This window comes from Chiloscyllium plagiosum, unplaced genomic scaffold (genome assembly GCF_037043375.1).
Source record: "Chiloscyllium plagiosum isolate Xiang-an unplaced genomic scaffold, Cpla_swu_hap1 HiC_scaffold_14, whole genome shotgun sequence".
In the NCBI taxonomy this organism is placed as follows: domain Eukaryota; kingdom Metazoa; phylum Chordata; class Chondrichthyes; order Orectolobiformes; family Hemiscylliidae; genus Chiloscyllium; species Chiloscyllium plagiosum.
The window spans coordinates 27,591,371-27,604,542 of record NW_028270152.1 but is presented as its reverse complement, the minus strand read 5'-3'; the positions used below and the strand labels follow the sequence as shown (position 1 = coordinate 27,604,542).

General features: G+C 40.8%; 1 long non-coding RNA gene across 4 annotated transcripts in view; it reads right to left on the bottom strand.

The window, feature by feature from the left end:
* LOC122558940 (uncharacterized) overlaps window positions 1-11,926 on the bottom strand; it is an 84,459-nt gene extending 72,533 nt beyond the window's left edge. For all 4 annotated transcript variants that reach the window (XR_015759377.1, XR_015759379.1, XR_015759378.1 and 1 more), the window contains exon 1: window positions 11,578-11,926. This is a non-coding gene — a long non-coding RNA (uncharacterized LOC122558940). The remainder of the gene's footprint in view (window positions 1-11,577) is intronic.
* Between the last annotated feature and the right edge of the window lie 1,246 nt (window positions 11,927-13,172).

Genomic DNA, 13,172 nt, shown 5'->3' with positions numbered 1-13,172 from the left:
ACCCTTGACTGGATCTCTATTGGTAGTCCGTTTCTACTGAAAAATTTGATTAATTCTCCAAAGCTCTTTTAGCTGTGATAATGTGCAATGGGATTGCCTTGGGAAATCTTGTCAATATATCCATTATTGTTAATAAATTCTTATTCCCACTTCTTGTTTGACGTACAGGACCTACGCAATCAATCAACACTCTTATGAAAGGTTCCTCAAATGTGGGAATAGGTATTAAAAGTTTATCACTGCCTATGGTTTTGCAATTAGCTGACATGTATGACATGTCAGGCAAAATTCAACTACGTCCTTGTGTAGTCCAAGTCAGTAAAAACGTCTTTGTATTTTAGCCTGTGTTTTCTCACTACTAAATGACCTCCAAGTGGTAGCTTATAAGCCACTCGCAGCACCTCCTTTTTATACCCTACTGGCAGAACAATTTGATGAATCTCTATCCATTTTTCATCTGCTTGAATGTGTCATGGTCTCCACTTCTTCCTAAAGACATAATTTTTCCAGTAATAATACACAGGAATGCATTCACTCTCCTCTGTACATGCTCTTTGATAAAACCGTTTTACATTTTCATCTTTCTACTGTAATTCAATCAGCTTAGCAGAGCTAAAAGTACTTTCATGTTTACCTATTTGCTCCTGCTCTGTCCCACTTCCCTGATCAAAAACAGTCTCTGATAATAACATTTCAGCTTCCTTATCTGTGCCTTTTGATCTCTCCTCCTTCAAATTGTGACTCTGTGATCTTGTTACTACACAATCAGGGAAGATTCTTAGATCAGATTCCTGCTGTGCTTCAGTTGCTTGAGTCTTCACTGGCTTTTCAACGAGAGTTGGCAGCACACCTACCAGTGAATCAGCTATATTATTTACAAGGACAAATTGTATTCCTGGAGCTGAGAGTTTGTCCAGTACTCCTCCCACAAATTCTCCACTCTTCTCTGGATACTCTAGCCTCTACATAATTGAGCACTTTTTGTCTCACCATGAATTCCTGGTGTACCTTTTCTGGCAATAGTCCCTCAGGTGTAGATATCTCCTCATCGTTCAGCATCATGGACTGAGAGGATCCTATGTCCCTTAATATTGTAACCTCTTTACCTGCTACTCCTGGCCAATGTGAATAAATTTTACCTTTGCAGGTATATTCTTTAAGCAGATCTGGCACCTTCTCCTTAATCAACCTCTGATGCAGCTTTCTAGCTTCGACTGTGCTTTTTGTTACCATGCCAACTAAACTTCCAGGCTTGTCCTGTTTTCCTCCATCTGGCTTTCTCCTAGCCCACCAACTCTATGATTTCAAGTGGCCCACTTTATTACAATGAAAACACAGGAGCTTTTTACTGTCTTTGTCCCCTTCAAGGGTTTCCTTTTACCCTGTGGTAAGTTGTCCTTATGATCTTCACTGAGATCTACTTTTCCCTTTCCATGTGAGGATTTCTCTTTGCCCCAATTTCTGTCCGTCATGGACTGAAATTGATTCTGGAAGTCAAACCATGTTTTATGAAGCAGCTCATAACCATCAGCCCCTTCAGCTGATAACCTTGCTGTTTTAACTCTCTGCTCTTCCACATGAGTTCGCCCTGCATCAGGCAGTGAATTTTTCAACTCCTCCAAAATAACCACCTCTCTAAGGGCATCGTAAGTTTGCTCTATTTTTGAGGCAAAAGTGAGGACTGATGAAGAGCTGTTGCCTGAAACATTGATTCTTCCTGCTCCGCAGATACTGCCTGACCTGCTGTGCTTTTCCAGCACCCCTCTAATCTAGTCTCTGCTCTAAGTTTGAAGCTCTTATCCACCTATCAAAATCACTTTGTTTGCTCCTTTCAAACTCAATGTAGGTTTGAGCAGGGTCCCTTCTTAGATTCCTGAAACATTGTCTATAGGCTTCTGGAACAAGCTCATCTGCACTTAAGATAGTTTTTTTCACCTCCTCATACTCCCTAGATACCACCTCTGATAGTGATGCAGAGACCTCACTAGCTCTACCTACATGTTTGGTTTGAATCAACAAAACCCACATGGTCACTGGCCACTGCAATTGTTAAGCCACTTTTTCAAATGAGATGTAACAGGCTTCTACATACTTCTCATGAAATTTAGGAAATGCTTGAACATACTTCAACAGCTTCTCATCAGGCTTTCACCCACCATGGATTTGCTCATCCTCACTCTATTCCTCACTAGACTTGCCTTCAGCCTTCATCTCCAGCCTTTTAAGCTGACTTTCCTTTTTAAGTGTCAAATTTTGAAGTTCAAACACTCTATCCTTTTCTTTCTCTTCTGCAAAAGATCTTTGTTCTTTTTTTGTCTTCTGTTGCTCTCTCTTTTTCCTTCTGTTCTGCTTTTAATCGTAACTCAAGCTGTTTCAGTTCTGCTGTCCTTTCCTTATCCTTGACCTCTAACTCAAGCTGCTTCATCTGCAATTGAATTCTTGCCATCTCTATAGATTTTGATGGATTTTCCGGCAAGTTTAAATGCTGAGTTGCTGCTGTAATTATCTCTCCTTTCCTCACAGAAGCAGGCAGATCCAACCCCAGCTTGTCCACAACTTCCTGCAGCTTAATCTTATTCACCTTTTGTAGAACTACTAAATTTATGTCGTCCACCTCCAGAAAGCTCTTGGCAACTGAAAGAACCATTGCTATTCCAAGCTTTGCTGACCCAACCAAACTAATACCCGAAATAAAGTGTCAAGCACCTACCACTCGCTGTTTGATTCCAGCAAAGAGCCCCCAATCTGTAATGGATGAGGCCAGACCACTCAAAATATTCTTAAGCAAACAGCCCAGACCACAACTTTACATTTTGTTTAGGTAACTGTACAGTGAAAATTACCCAGAGTAAGTTAGCAAGGGTGACTACCAGGTTTTAAAAAGACAAAAATGTATTCATAAAATTACAGAATGTAACACAAGAACAGAATATAGAATACCTACAGAACTCAGTCTATCCAAACTAGGCTTAATTATGCTGTTCTGAAAATATACAACAGTCCCAATAAACGAACCCCGTAAACATAGAGTAAAACTGAAACAGAGGTTTCCAGGTTGAAACTAGAAGGGCAGAAGGAGAGAGAGTCTAGCAATCTGTTTCCACATGGCCTACTACTGAACTTACTCAACCAAGATTTCAGCTTTTAGGACTGACCACTTCCCTTTCATTATACAGGTTACTTAGAGTCGTAGAGATGTACAGCACGGAAACAGATCCTTCAGTCCAACTTGTCCACACCGACCAGATAGCCCAAGCCAATCTAGCCCCACCTGCCAGTACCCGGCCCATATCTATCCAAACCCTTCCTATTCATATCCCTTTCCAAATGCCTTTTAAATGTTGCAATTGTACTAGCCTCCACTGTTTCCTCTGGCAGCTCATTCCATATACGTACCACCGTCTGCGTGAAAACGTTGCCCCTTAGGCCTCTCACCCTAAACCTATGCCCTCTAGTTCTTCCCCTTCACCTGGGCAAAGACTTTGTCTATTTATTCTACCCATGCCCCTCATAATTTTGTAAACCTCTATATGGTCAACCCTCAGCCTCCAACATTCCAGGGAAAACAGCCCCAGTCTATTCAACTTCTCCTTATAGGTCAAATCCTCCAACCTTGGCAACATCCTTGTAAATCTTTTCTGAACCCTTTCAAGTTTCACAACATCTTTCCAATAGGAAGGAGACCAGAATTGCATGCAATATTCCAACAGTGGTCTAACCGATGTCCTGTACAGCCGCTATGTGACCTGCCAACTCTTGTATTCAATACCCTGACCAATAAAGGAAAGCATACCAAACGCCTTCTTCACTATCCTATCGACCTGTGACTCGACTTTCATGGAGCTATGAACCTGCACTCCAAGGTCTCTTTGTTCAGCAACACTCCTTAGGACCTTACCATTAAGTGTATAGGTCCTGCTAAGACTTGCTTTCACATTGGCCCATCTGATCAAGATCCTGTTGTAATCTGAGGTAACCTTCTTCGCTGTCCACCACACCTCCAATTTTGGTATAATCCACAACTTACTAACCATACCTCTTATGCTCATATCCAAATCATTTATATAAATGACAAAAAGTAGTGGACCCAACACTGATCCCTGTGGCACTCCACTAGTCACAGGCCTCCAGTCTGAAAACCAACCCTCCACCACCACCCTCTGTCTTCTACCTTTCAGCCAGTTCTGTATCCAAATGGCCAGTTCTCCCTGTATTCCATGAGATCTAACTTTGCTAACCAATGTCCCGTGGGGAACCTTGTTGAACGCCTTACTGAAGTCCATATAGATTACATCTACCGCTCTGCCCTCATCAATCCTCTTTGTTACTTCTTCAAAAAACTCAATCAAGTTTGTGAGACATGATTTCCCATACACAAAGCTATGCTGACTATCTCTAATCAGTCCTTGCCTTTCCAAATACATGTACATCCTGTCCCTTAGGTTTCCCTCCAACAACTTGCCCACTACCGACATCAGGCTCACTGGTCTATAGTTCTCAGGCTTGTTCCTACCACCTTTCTTAAACAGTAGCACCACGTTAGCCAACCTTCAATCTTCCGGCACCTCACCTGTGACTATCGATGATACAACTATCTCAGCAAGAGGCCCAGCAATCACTTCCCTAGCTTACCACAGAATTCTAGGGTACACCTGATCAGGTCCTGGGGATTTATCTACTTTTATGCATTTCAAGACATCCAGCACTTCCTCCTCTGTAATATGGACATTTTGCAAGATGTCACCATCTATTTCCCTACATTCTATAACTTCCATGTCCTTTTCCACAGTAAGTACTGATGCAACATACTTGTTTAGTATCTCATCCATTTTCTGCTGTTCCACACAAAGGCCAACCAGAAAGCTGTGGCCTAAAATCTTATCTGTTTATGAATTAACAAAAAAGCCTCCCAATACCCTTTTCATCTCTGTACCAAACCAGTCGAATCAGAGCCTATAGTGTTTTATGACCCCTCTGAAAAGAAATCAAGGATACAGCATCCTTGAGAAAGGAACAGCTTTTAGAAAAATGGACCAGCTTTGTGAAAATGGAGACAAGGTCATTGATGAAGCAGCTGAGGATGATTGGGCTGAGGACATTACCCTGAGGAGCTCCTGTGGAGATGTCCTGGAGCTGAGATAACTGACCTCTAACAGCCAGATCCATTCTCCTAAATACCAGGTTTGATTCCAACCAGCAGGGAGTTTGCCTTCAATACCCATTGATTCCAGTTTTGCTAGGGCTCCTTGATGCCACACTCAGTTGAATGTAGCATGATGTCAAGGTTTATCACTCTCACCTCACCTCTGAAATTCAGTTCTTTTGTCCATGTTTGAACGAAGCAGCTGAGTAGCTCTGGCGGAACCCAAACTGCATGTCACTGAGCAGGTTATTTCTGGGTAGGTGCTGCTTGATAGCACTGTTGATGACACCTTCCATCACTTTACCGATGATAGAGAGTAGGCTGATTGGCCAGGTTGGATTTCTTCTGCTTTTTGTGTACAGGATATATTTGGCCAATTTTCCACATTATTATGTAGCTGGCAGAGTTATAACTGTACTGGAAGAGCTTGGCTAGGGTAATGGCACATTCTGGAGCACAAGTCTTCAGTGCTATTGCTGGAGTGTTGTCAGGGCCCATAGACTTTGCACTATCCAGAGCCTCCAACTATTTCTTAGTCTTCAGATCGGCTGAAGACTGGTATCTGTATTGCTGGGGCTTAGTGGAGTAGACCGCGATGAATCATCCAATAGGCACTTCTGGCTGAAGATTGTTGCAAATGCTTCAGCCTTATCCTTTACTTCAAATTTGTCTTTAATCCAAAAATATTCCTTTACCAACACCACAATCAATTTCTCTAATTTCTCAAGTGGCTTTATCTGTCATACACTGATTTTCAACAACGTAATTCATCTTCAGGGTTTTATCCCAACACTTCCATCTGGAATCATTGTGAACTCTTTAATCTAGATAGTCTAATGTATGATATTCTCCCCTCAGAAGCAGTACAGTACTCATGCACCTCCATGCAAGGATTTCATAGAATTGGCCAAAACGTAGTAAAACTGAAACAAAATTCCTTCCAACTGAGTTATGCATGTTTCCTTAAACTTAAAACAAAAACTCCTAACTTTCTAACAGACCTTAAAAGATAATGGTTAATTCTGCTAACTTGTAAAATCCTAATGTAAACACAAATCCATTAGCCTGCCAAAATAGCCCTCACAAACCATTTTTAAGAAACATCATCATGGCTACAAAAATCTGCACAAGTTAATTATATCCTTCAGACATTCATATATTACTACCTCAAAATTCAAAACCCAAACTTAAAACAATTTGTATCAAAGATCTGAACAAATCAGACAGTTTAAATCACAGTGTTGATAAAGGTGAAAGTGCACCAAGGAAAATGTAATTGTTATACTTTGGTTAATAGTAAACGCATTAATTATACCTGATTCAAACTGACATTGCTCTTTAACTCATAGACATCATTCCCACAAAGAACCCATGCAATGACAATTGTAGGTTTATTTATCTCTTCCTGGAGATCACACAGTGGCTGCCTGTTTTCAGAGATAGTTTTTCAATTTTAAAATAACTACAGTCCATCAACAGATCACAGTTTGATTCTTTCTCCATACATTATAGCTTTTATCATTGTCTTTCTGCTATTGTTAAAATCTAGAAACTTCCAAGTATAATGATACACTAGGTTTTACAGTCTGTTTCCAATCCTTGCTTATAATCTACCGGAGGTGTGATTTGACATTAAAGCTCAAAGTCTTACCCTCTGTCTTTTCCAAAAGTAAATTTCATAATATCTAAATGTTCAATGTTTAAGAACCTGAAATAATTCAAGTTCTATTATTGAACATCTCACTCAAGTAAAGTAATCCAGAATTCAGGTCAGAGGTTAGGAACACTGCGGCGAGTAACTCACTTCTTGACTCCCAAAAGCCTGTCCATCATCTACAAGGTATAAGTCAGGAATATGATTGAGAACAGCCCACTTGCCTGGATGGGTGCTGCCCCAACATTCCTCAAGAAGCTTGACACCATCCAAGACAAATCAGCATGCTTGATTGGCACTGTATCCACAAGCATCCACTCCCTCCACCACCGACGCTCAGCTGCAGCAATATGTACTATCCTTATTTGAAAATGGCGAACTAATGACAGTTTGAAACGGAATTTCAGATAGACAATGAGTCTATGAAAATTCATTAATCTTTGTTTTATTTATTCATTTGTGGAATGTGGGTCTCACTGGCTGTGCCAGGATTTATTGCCCATTACTAGTTGCCCTCGATAAAGTGGTGGTTGGCTATCTTCTTAAATGCTGCAATCCACTTACTGTGTGTTGACCCACAATGCCATTAGGGATGGAATGCCCGGATTTTGACCTAGCGACGTGCAGGAATGGCAATATACTTCCAAATCAGGATGGTGAGTGGCTTGTAGGTAAACTTGAAGATGGTGGTGTTCCCATATATCTGCTGCCCTTGTCCTTCCAGATGGAAGTGGGTTTGGAAGGTGCTATCTGAGGATCTTTGGTGAATTTCTGCATGCATCTTGTAGATAGTACACACTGCTGCAACTGAGCATCGATGGTGACAGAAGTGGATGTTTGTGGATACAATGCCCATCAATCATGCTGATTTGTCCTGGATGGTGTCAAGTTTTTTGAGGGATGTTGGGGCTGTACCCCTTCAGGGAAGTGGGCACTACTCCATCACATTCCTGACTTGTCCCTTGTAGATGGTGGACAGCCTTTCGAGAGTCAAGAGGTGAGTTACTCGCCGCAGTATTCCTAACCTGTTTTTGTAGCCACTGCCTTAATGTGTGGAGTCCAGTTGAGTTTCTGATCAATGATAACTCCCATGGTGTTGGTAGTGGGGGATTCAGTGATGGTAACATTGAATGTCAAAGGGTGGTGGTTAGATTGTCTCTTATTAGTGATGATCACAGCCTGACATTTGTGTGGCATGTATGTTACTTGCCACTTGTCAGCCTAAATGTACATATCGTCCAGGTCTTTGTTGCACTGAATGCTTCAGTGTCTGAGGGGTTGGGAATGGTGCTGAACGTTGTGCATTCATCTGCAAACATCCCTATTACTGACCTTATGGTGGAGGGAAGATCATTGATGAAACAACTGAAGATGGTTGGGCCTAAGACACTACTCAGAAGAATCTAAGTTCCAGAAATCTATGAACAGTAAGATACATCCACCAAAATGAAATAAAAAGCAGCCTAATGTGAAATTCCTTTGTACTTTCTATGTTTATTTCTCCATTTGGCCTCTCTACATTATTAGCAAAAACAATGTTACATCAGAAGGAATGAACTGCCTCAATGTGTAACCTATTAGTAATAATGAATAAGAAATTTAGGATGTCAAATTTAACATCACAACAGATGCTTAAAGCATAAATAATAAGCAAAAGCTTAAATTTATATAGCATATTACACATCTGAGAATTGCTCAAATTGTTTTGAATCAGTGAAGTATGAAGTGCCATTGTTTTGTTTTTTAAGCATACAGTGACTTGCAACATCAATATTAAACAAACAACAAATGAAAGAAACAACTATTCTAAATTTCTTCTTGTGGTGGGCCAAGTCATTGGTAGAACTTGCTTGCTTTTCTCTGAATTACGCCACAATGCTTTTTAAAGCCTCAAAATGCAAAGAAGATTTCAGTCTAACAATCTCACCAAAAAGACACCATCTTTCGTAATGCAGTAATTCTGCAATACAGCACTGTCAGTTTAGATAACACACTTGTACAGCAAACCACAAGTTATGACTCAGGGGCAAAGGTGCGACCAACAATTCCATCTGATACAAGGAAGTGTAAAATGAGTGGACGTACTGTAAATAGCTGCAAGGTCATTTGTCTTCAGGGTATTTATTGAATATTACATTGCAGTAAATTATTTGCCCCACTACGTGAGAATGTAAGGATTGTTTTCACTGAATATACTTGTGTATCAGCATCTGCTACATGACCACAACATTATACTTGTATACAGATCCTATCAAAGATTCACAAACTGACTTTCCCAGTCGACCCATTGTCTCAGCCTGCTCCTGACCCACTGAACTCATCTCTGCATAACTTGACACCGTCCTGACCCCTTTCGTCCAGGAACTCCCCACCTACATTCAGGACACCACCCACGTCTTTCACTTCTTCCAAGACTTTTGTTTCCCCGGTCCTTTATGCCCTATCTTCACTATGGACATCAGTATCCTTCCATTGACACTCTCATCCGTCTGTCTCCTCTATATCGGGGAGACAGGTCGCCAACTTGTGGATTGTTTCAGAGAACATCTCTGGGACACCTGCACCAACCAACCCCACCGCTCCATGGCTGAACATTTCAACTCCCCCTCCCAATCTGCAGGTCCTGGGCTCCTCCATCGTCGAACCCTAACCACCTGACACCTGGAGGAAGAACGCCTCATCTTCCACCTTGACACTCTGCAACTACATGGGATCAATGCGGATTTCAACAGTTTCCTCGTTTCCCCTCCCCCCATCTTATCTCACTTCCAACCCTCCAACTGAGCACCACCCTCTTGACCTGTCCCTCACCTTTCCCATCTATCCACTCCACCCTTCTGTCCAACCTAACATCTTCTCCCCCACCTTCATCTATCTGTCACGTTCCCAGCTACTTTCCACCATAGCACCACCCCCCTCCCATTTATCTCTCACCTCTCCTGTCCACAAGCTTCATTCTTGATGAATGGGTTATGCCCGAAATGTCGATTCTCCTTCTCCTTGGATACTGCTGTGCTTTTCCAGCACCACACTCTCAACTCCATAGCAGATGTACCTTGTTTATAAAACTAACATTAGAACTTAAATAAGTTAGAGAAAAGTTGATTTAATTGCAGATGTGTACGGACATTCTGGGGCAATGGTTTTTGTTGAGGTTTGTCCCTAGTAGCTCAGTGCTCTACGGTCTGTTCCCCAGGAGGAACACTGAGAAAAGCATCAGCTACGTCTGGAAGACCATCAACTTGGTGAAAACACTCTTTGATCTGCCCAAAACTTGCTGGTCTTCCAGAACAAGGAGTTGAACCCAGCCGAGTGTTGCAGACTGGCACATTCCACGGTCCAGGACAACATACTGAGGGACACAGCTAAAGCTTGGAATAGCTGCTGCCAAAATGCAATGGGGAAAGAGCACTGACTTGTTGAAGGTAAATGGGAGTCTGTTCAGTTATCAGACTCTCCCTGTGTCTCAGATATATGTAAATATCAGTATTGTACGCATAAAAGAGATCTGTGGGTTATTTTTGATTAGAGTCAAAGTCCAATGTTTTGTTTGTTTACTTGATATGCAACTGTACAGAACCTAGCTGCATATTGTGACTATGTATGTATGCAAAAATTTATTTTATGAATAAAGCATATTTTTGAAATTTAAAAATAGTAGATATGAGTAGGCATTCTGGGCTTAACTGGGACTGCTGTTACTGGCTATATCATTCATTTGCACATTTGCTCAAGGTACTCAAGACTTTTGCAATCCTTTGCACAACGCTGGGGTAAAACTACCTGTAGCTAGTTATCTCATTTTAGCATTCACCAAGCAGTTTAATAGAGGTCAATTAGAATTTATTGATGCAGGCTTCCTCCACTACAGTAAAGAGCAAGCACTTAGGGGGTAGTCACTGTTACATTTAGTGGATGTAAAAAACATTGGTCAATTGACATAATGCGTTATCTATTATTCAATTTATATGAAGAGACAACATTCATTTTCATTGGTCTGTGAAGATCGGATGTTCAGCTGTCAACAAATCAACCACACCCAGCCTGAGCTTAATGATTACATTCTGGATGTTTAACTTCCGTCATAGACCAGAATAGTTGCCCTGCAGAGCGGAGATGTCATGAGTGCTTTTGAATAAATAATCTGAATTCAACTGGAATTTCTGAGGACACATGTAAACTAATTTGTTTTGTTTTAAGTTAGGTATTAAATAAAGTCATTGCAAGCTGTTTTAAAAATGGCATCTTCAATGGTTAGTCAATAATAGTAATGACACAGAACTGGAACTAACCACTTAGAAGGAAGTGACCAGTATCTATATCACAAAGATCAAATAAGCTGTCAGCGGTATGGTATTAGCTGCTACCTTCTCCTCCCACAAGATTAGCCTATGTATTAGCCTATGAGTCTCTTGCCCTGTTTTATTTAAAGAATTTCTATCTAGCAATAGCAATGAGCACCATGTAAATCCATTTTCACATGCATGGAAATAACATAATACAAAGCAGAAAGCTGGATTTAATCACCTCCTTCTCATTTTACACTTCAAATAAATCAATGGAGATAAAACCAACCAGGAATAAATTTTAATTCCACACCATTAAGATTATTTCTGGTTGAAATGATGTTTGCCTTCTCTTTGAGGTATGCGGAGGCACCTGTTCTCAGTGGGGTCGCGCTCCAGCTAATGTGTTCAAATACCATGCGAAATAACATTGCAACAAAGAAGCTTGTCCTCATGGGACAGAGAGGCCTCTTGTAACATAGTCTCATACATACCAAGAGTCAGATTTCTGATCTTCTCATCTCTGTTCACGGTGAATTTGCTTCTTGGCTGAAGAGTCACTTTATATTTTTCAAAAAATATCATTGTTACAACCAATGCTGGAAAATAAATCGTTCTCAGATTTGCTATAGGATATAGGAACATTCAGGCCATAAAGCCTTTGAGAACACATTACGAGAAGCTCAGCAATGTCTCTCCTTTCAAAACATATTAAGAATTCTACCCTATTCTGCGAGTCAACTAATTACACTCCTGTCACTGGAATAAGTGCTTATAAACAAGCCAGCATTCATTTTTGGAGCACGACGACTTGACTTATTTTGACATGATTTTGACTGTTGCTGTGACACCCAGGTGTTCTCCTATGTCTTTAGGAAAGGACTGTACAATTTGCATTGCTTTAGCATCATATTACAGTGAGTCATAGAGTCAGAGCTCAGGCAAAATTCCACAGCTATTCAGGAGAGGCTGCTTCATGAGTTGATCAATTATTCATGCATTCTGTCTGAGTGCTGTGAATGAGCACACACTCTTCATTCACAAGATATGTTCTGCACAGGTGAAGCAATGTGTGGAGTTAAGAATGGAGATTACAAGTACTGTCCTTTCACTTCAGCAGCTATTTTCTTGAGAGAAGCAACATCAGAGGGTGATTCTTAATACCAGACTCCTTTCTGTTACAAACAAATAACACACAGAGCATGATTTAACTGATGAGAAGGAAATCACAGTGAATACCCTGATAAATTGCTTTGATCTCTTTTTTTCTTTCAGGCAGCAATCCCCATTGTTTGAAATTGTGGATTTCTTTCTTGCTTACTTTTCGGGTTGTTTTGATATTAGTAGTTGTGGGGAAGTGAAAGAATGTTCTCAGGGGTCAGCAAGAAGGGCACCCAAGAACAAGCTCTGGAAAGTATGCCAACCTTTCTCCACCCCACATGCCACTGAGCTTTCCCCATATCACAGACACTGAATGACGTGAAGAATGTTGAATGAGAGCCTGCATCCTATTATCCTGAAGCAGTGTTACATGGCACCATTACAATGTATGTGAGTAATTTGAGAGGACTTGCGGCAAGTGTAGCGTGCTTGGGAAGAATAAGATATATGGTTCTCACCAATGAGTTTTTACTCACATCCTGTCTGGTTTTGTTGTCGATACATTAATTGAAATTGATTCCCACACTTCCTTCATTATTACTGCATCATGCAACTGCCAGGATGGTAGAAGATGAACTAAATGGATATCAGTCCATTTTCAACGAGCAATTTTCACAATCCTATCGCTTTTACATCATTTTTGGTTTGTTTGTTTTGGACCATCAAATTGAAGAGGCAACCATTTGACTAACTTTTTTGTCTCAAAGTGCATTTTGTTGACATTGAGACAATAAATAACACAAGCAATGCTATTAAACTTTACTGTATAAATTTCCCACTTACAAGGGGAAATTTATACAGTAAGGCTGTATAAACATTCAACATTCTTCACGTCATTCAGTGTCTGTGATATGGGGAAAGCTCAGTGGCATGTGGGGTGGAGAAAGGTTGGCATACTTTCCAGAGCTTGTTCTTGGGTGCCCTTCTT